We start from the raw sequence: 7,241 nt of genomic DNA, 5'->3' as shown, positions 1-7,241 counted from the left end.
AAACAGTCTTAAATCAAAAATGGCTACAGCTTTGAAGGGAACTGGCACTAAAGCCAGAGGTCATAAAGGTTTGGGATAAAATGGAGACAGATTTATAGAAACTGCTGAAAAGGGCTAAAACAAAAAATACAGTATGTCTGCCCGTAGATCTTAGGAGGAATTGAAATGTGAATGAATGAAAATTTGGGGGTTAGTTTCTTCTGGGAACAGCCTCCTTAGTCATGGTCAGAAAAAAATTGTTGAAGAGGTGCTAAGGGTAGGAGGAAATAATACAGTGGGAATGAAGCACTGTGGAAAAATACCGACTCTAATTGCTAAATTTGGCACAGATATATCTAGGATGTTAATCCTACTGAATGTTTGCTATATTGGGATATTGGTTACTTATCAGAGGGGTATGTGTGTGCAGAATTATATTTTCTGTAGCTTTCTTCAGCCGACTGTACCATCAGAAATGGATAATTCGTAATACTCTAAGGCTGATATTTTGCTCAGTGTAAGGTGACACTTTCCTTGCAGGATATACAAACTAATCACACTGCCAACCAACAGGCATCTTATTAGTCTGGCTCCTCAGCTTTTAAAATGTCTCATAATTCTGTGAAATATTTCTGGTGTTGAGATTCTATCAAACTGTATCTTACAAACGGTGTATCCAGTAATGCATATCAATTTCAACAACCAGGAACTGTGAATGCATCCATCTTCAGTAAGTAACAAGTATATGACCCATCTTTCTTTTTCTCATTGAACACCTGATAAATTAATGCTACCTTTCTGTGCCAGCTCCACACTGTCTATGGAGGAAGACCCAAAATGGGCTGTTCCTCTTCTGGTGCCTATAATTAGAGACAGCCTTTGATTCTCAATGATTCTTGACTTATTTGGTCTCTCCCTGTTGCATCTCATCAAACATAAGTGATCCTTTGGAAGTTAGGCAGCTGGAAAATGAGTGGCACACAGTGGTGTGGTGCAGACAATAGCAGATCCCAACAACTTGTGCCTACAACGGAAAGCAGATGATACATTTTTAAGTGTGCATGTGGGTGTTTCTTGACATCACAGGTAGTTTGTGAGGAGAAAAAGTACAAATTTATTAGTATTGGAAACCACACTTTCTTTGTTCAGTTCTAAAAGAGGCAGTAACTCTAAAAGCAGGGTATGTGCTCCTTGGTACAATAGCATGATATATCATTTTGGAGGTTATTTTCCCACTGGAAATGACAGCTGGCTGTACTCTGCAGAGATGGGACTGTGGTAAAAGACCAAGTCAGTCCTCTCAGCATGAGCTTTTGTGACTCTCAAGCAGGCATCAGACTGGAAAAACTCTGCTTTTGTGGTGCTGAACATAAAGGACTTTACATTCTGGTTCTTTGACATTTCCTTGGATATTGAAAGAGGAGCAGTGCACACTTGGGAACACCCACCTCTAACAGGGTTGTAGATTTCAGCCCGGGTAGCAGTGACTAACCCAAAGCTGGAGAACTGGGAGTGGAGGTGGCTGCAGGTTTGGGAAGAGTAAGGATGGCTTCACCTATGGGAACCACCTGCTGCTTGCAGAGGGAGGCACAAGATCCTCCCCAGCAAGGATGCAACAGCCAAGTTTGCTTCCCAACCTGAGCCTGATCTCACGGGGTTTCTCTCTCTCTCTCTCTCGCACACACACACACACAGAGAAGGCTCAGCATCAGCAGGAATTACTGACAGCAGTCAGCGAGCCCTGTCAGCCCCTTGGTATTTAAGGTCTTTAATTTGGTCTTTAATCTCTGCAGTCTGAGGAAGCTTCAAAGTCAGACTTCTGACTTGCTGCCCTGACACATGGCCACCTCTGCAAAAGGTGAGGGGCCACTGTTCTCTTACCAAAACTGATTGCCTCTGTGTTTTGTGTGGACGCCAAAAATCCCTTTAGAAAGCATTGGTGGTAAGTGCACAATGCCCAGGGGCTCTGTTGCTGGCTCCGAACGAGCAGGCATGGACAAGGAAAAAGCTCTGGTCATCCATGGAGTTTTATGGCCAAAATTAAGTTTACTAATGGAGTTTGGAGACTGTGCAGCTGGCTGAATGGGTTTTGGGGGATCACAGTTTTGGATGAATGTGCCTGACATCTCCTTGTGCTCTTCTCTTCTACTGCAAAAGTCTCTTACAGGAGCTAGTCATGCAATTATTTCCATTCCCTGATTGAGTTATGGCAATTAGTAATATCATTACTGTAGGACAGAAGCTCTGGTGAAGAACTGAGACCTTTAATAATCAGGTTTTGTACAAATAAGGAGCAAGAAGTGACAATCTAGATATAACTCCTGGGACCAGGAGTAAAGCTTTAAAAAAGGTCTTTAGGGTTTTGAATCCCTCAGGGAGAGAAAGCAGTAGAGGGAGAGCTTGGGGAAAAAAAAAAAAAAAAAAGATTTGTGGATTTGTGAACTTGAAAATGTCACACATTTTTCTGTTGAAGCTACGCCTCATTTCTGTTGTTAACATGTCACTGTAACACCTGCTGGCCCTGATTAGGATTCCTCTGGGATGGTATAATCACAGAGCACAATGTGGCCACAAAGAAATTACAGCTCATGATCTGCAACATAAAAAAGGGGGAATAATGATAGACTCAACCAGACTTATGCTGGGTTATCCATACATGTGGCCTGTATGGATGCATTTGTGTCTTCATTTACTATTTTGATTTAGCTCTGTAAACATCAGTGTTCCCTCATAACTCTGAGCCTGGCCATTATAAGTTGGCTGCTCTTATGGTGTCATTGAAGAAGATCCCAGATAGGGATTTGAAATAGGAGAAAATAACAGCTTAGACTAAGGTTACTGTAAGATGGGCTGGCTAAGGGGGGAAATTTACATTTAGATTGAGCCTCTTCACATCTTCACTAAGTAATTGTAAACTCTCTCGTGCCTCAACCCAAGAAAAGAATTTAGGCACTCCTGCACTGCCAAAAACTGTCTTATGCTTTGTAAAATGTGTGATAGCTAATCTAAATAGTCAGGCTTAGCATCTACTTTTCATAATTATATGTGCAAATACAGCTCAGTTATCAAATGTCAGCATTAATCAGACAAAGGATATCAGCATTGCCAAAATAAACATGTTGTAAAAGTGTTGTGTCTGATTATTTGTATTATTCAACCAACACCCAGATGTCCTATTATGTTAAGAGCTACACAAGCATATAAGAAACCATTCCACCAGGAGGGAATGCATGACTAATTTACGATAAGAGAAAACAATTGGACATTACAAGCAAATAAAAAGAAAGAGAAAGGAGAATTAGGGGGCCTGTGGTAGTCTGTGACTGTGTATTCCTATAAGAACCAATAATTAGTTTCAAGTAAAGGAAAAAAAAAAAAAGTTTTGATATAAATAAGTAAGTAATATGATACCAGTAATTCTTACCAGGCATTTGCCTAGCCCAGTGGAGATTTCTGTGGTATGTACTTAGCTTTCATATTAGGGTCTTATCCTCATTCACGCCATGCCTGTTTACACCGTTCTCCTAGGGGTCTCCAATAGGCATTGCACCACAGCAGAGGCCAGAGGAACACAGCCAAAACCCTACAGCTGGCCTCATACCACACAAATCTGCCATCTGCACCCAGCCAGGCACATGCCCAGGGAGGGCTACAGGGGCTGTGTTTCTTTGTCATTAAATGCCTTATACTGCCAGCACAGCATAAAGGGATCCTGATGTGACTGATCATTCATCTCCCTCTAACCTGTTCTGCTGCAGCATGTCTTCAGTGCCTGAGCCCAACTTTGTTTGAGCATTAATGCGAATAAATCACTTTATTAAGGTGCCTGGTTGAACTGGTGCTGCCCAGGACAGCGAAAATTACTGTATGTTTCAATGAGAAGAAGGTGCACAGAACACAAAGATACAGAGTTTACAGAGGTATCTACTCTCCAGTCTCCTTCCCGATCTGAGGTCACCCTGCCTTGTCATGGGCTTTTTCATTATTCTGAGACTCAATTTGTCGAGGGCACCTCCTCAGAAGTCAGGATGAGTTTTAGTCCTCTTTGCCTGCAGGAGTTTGTGGTTGGTGATGCACAGCAATACAAAAGACATCTTAAATGTAAAGCATTTAGCAGTTTGAAACAAAATATTTAGTGGGGGAGAAAAAGATAAGTAAGATAAAAAAATATATATTTATTCACGTATTTGCAGTATAAAATTTACAAGGTAACCACAGGAAACTGGGCTCTGTCAGGCACTTAAGTGTCTCAGATTAATTCTCCCAGACAATTCCCAGCCTTTTGTGAATGTGCTCCTTTCTTCACATCCCTAATTCTTTTCCCTTCCAGTGCAAAGAAGCCTGGCAGTGTCCCTCAGCTATTGTTTGTAGAAAAGTGGCTTATCTTGAGCCATACTTTTCCTTTCATTTTCCTTTTGAATTGAACCATTCTGTTCATGGGGCAAAGTCAAAACATGGCACTCATAAATTATCACAGAGCAGTTCTCCTTTCATCACAGGCATAAACACTTCACAAATCTAGTAGGTGAAGCTGGAATTCCCATTTTTCTTGGAATTTACAGCCAAAACCAAGTGAGAGTGGTGACATAGTAGTGCAAAACAACCTTTCTGATATCTCCCATGTAGGGCAAGATCTATAATATTGTTTCCATAATAATTACTCTTTCTCATTATAAAATACAGCATTTACCATCTCTTTCAGTCTCTTTCACATTCCCATTAAGAAGAATTCCTTGAACTGCCAAGCAGTGTACTGACAAAAAAAATAAAATAAAATAATAATTTAAAAAAATAACTAGCAGCACAGCAGCCCTGTACAGAACACTGATATTATGTGATGGCCTGATGGAAATGCTATGTTGTTGAAATGTAACAGTAGTTTATATTTTATAAGCCATTTTTCTGTATCAACTGAGTCACTTCTTATTGCTTCTATAACACTGTCTCACCCAAACAAGTAAATTACTAATGTTTTACACGGAGGGAGAATAAGGGGACTTACACCTGCGAGTGGGTTTGTTGTGTTTGACTCTCTTCAAAGTGTTTTCTATAATTTTTAAAGGGCTTGGCCCAACGAAGAGCTGGTAGCTCTAGCAGAGATGTACATACCGGCCGCAGCCAGTGCGATCTCTGCCACAAGGGGTACTTTGCCGTGTGACCTGGAAGGCACGTTTGGATGCGGGAACACAGCCGTATTGGCAGCGAGGCCAACGGGTGGAAAATAAAGAGCACTAACAGAACTGGAATTTTCAAGAGATTAAAAGAAAACCACCCAACACAGCATGGCATCACCGCTGGGTGCCCTGGAGCAGAGCTTTCTTTCATCGCCTGCCCGCTCACGGAAGGACCACGCCGCCCTGTCGAGGAGGTCTGGGGGAGGGACCTGGCCACGTCCTCCCCCTCCGCTGCCGCTCCAAGCCCTGGCTTTCCCCCGGGGCTGGACCGCCCTGGCCCCCGGGCCCGCCGACATCCCGCCCATCGCCGCTCTCCCGGCTGGCGCTGCCCACGCCGGCTGCCCGGGGAGCTGCTCACAATTCCTGGAGACCTGTAAATAAGCTCTTATTTGAATGTATTTTTTTTTCACCTTTGCAGCCTTTACGAAGTAAGAACTACCTGTTGCATACTCATGCGGCAGCGCTATTCAGCAGGATAAATCAGTGTTCCCCTCTTTTACCAGGAGAAAAGGACCCGGGGATGCCCGAGCCGTCCTGGCTCTTTCCCGGGCAACGTGGCCTGGCCCCGGCCCCGGTTTGGCACTGCCAGAACCAGCTGCCCGGTCTCGCCTTGGCCACACGCCCCGTGGTGCCCGGTGCCCTCAGGCTCCAGCAGACCTTGGGGCTTTTACCTTTCGGGGTAATGCCTTGAGCCCAGATGAGCGGAGCGGGGGACTTGGAGAGCCGCAGGATGCTGCCCACCCTCCCATCCTCCCCAAAACGTCCGGGGCTGTCTTCCCCCGAGCACGCTGCAGTCCCTGGCGTCCGGACGCGGATGATCCGAGCCTCCCAAGGACTTCAGAAGCTAAGCACGCATCTACCACTTTCGTCTGACAGATAAGGCAGCCACCGCGGCTACTCCAAGGCCCGCTGTGCCCCAGCGGAGGAATCGGAAACATCCCGGCTGGAGCTGCTTTGGTCTCCCCATTGAGGCTGTGCCTCTTTCCCACGCCTGAGCCTCTCCTTCCTTTCGTTTACTCTCCGGTGCTTTGCTAATGTAAGGGCTGAAATTTCATATCCCCGTGCTCCAAAAGGACGGGTCCGTGTCTTTTGTAGCTCAGCCAGAGCCAGGAACTTGCTGATATTCTCGGATACTCGGCTCTGCCTCTAGGTGAACCTACATCTGCCTTGAGCAGGGAGATAATGCGGTGGCTGTTGTTTTGCTGCTGCCAGTCCCTGGAGAGAGCGTTTCCATGAAGTCTTAGCTCCGGGGGAAAAAAAACCAAAACAACCAAAACTGTCAACGCTGTATAGCTCATGACTAGGAAATCAAAATTTATCCCTAAATGAGGCTTTCTGATAGGAAGAGGCTGGCAGAGGCGTCCCTATAATAAAGCGTGCGAGGAAAGTAGTTTGCCGGGCGGGAGGAGAGCAGCCTGGCTGGTTGACAGAGGGGGCGGATCCTGCGCACGGGCGGGCAGCGCCGAGTCGGAGCGGCCCCGGCAGCCGCGGGGCTATTTCAGGAGCCGGGCGGAGGCGGCGGCTGGAGCCGGAGCTGGAGCTGGAGCCGGAGCCGGGGCAGTGATGGGGTTAGCGGCGCCGGTGGGCTGAGCGGGGGGCTTGTAAGCGGAGGCGAAGGCGGCCGGGAAAACAAGCCTTTGCCTCGGATCGAGGGGAAAAGGATAGGATTTTTGGGCTGCATCACAACTTGAGCAGCATCAAGCTGAGCCAGGCGTAGAGGGGAGCGGGAGGGGAAGAAGAAGGAGGAGGAGGAGGAGGAGGAGAAAGAGGAGGAGACGGCTGCCACCGGAGGATTTGGGCTCGATTTATTCAAACAAATCAGTGCTCAGGAGAGAGCGGAGAGGAGGAGGAGGAGGAGAAGGTGGGGATGAGCGGCGGGAGGCTCCCGCTCGCGGTCGCTGGAACCGGTGCCGGACTCGGCGTCGCTGCTGGCGGCCGGGGCCAGGCGCTGCTCGTCGGAGAGCGGCTCGGAGGGGCAGTCGGAGAGGTCGGAGCTGCTGTCCGTGTGGCCGACGCGAGCCAGCGCCGCTGCCGCATGGCCGCTGCCCGTCGCGGCTCCCCGCTTCGCCTTCCTGCCCTTGCCGGGCG

The sequence above is a fragment of the Parus major genome, chromosome 2 (genome assembly GCF_001522545.3).
Source record: "Parus major isolate Abel chromosome 2, Parus_major1.1, whole genome shotgun sequence".
In the NCBI taxonomy this organism is placed as follows: domain Eukaryota; kingdom Metazoa; phylum Chordata; class Aves; order Passeriformes; family Paridae; genus Parus; species Parus major.
Note: the sequence above shows the minus strand (reverse complement) of the source record.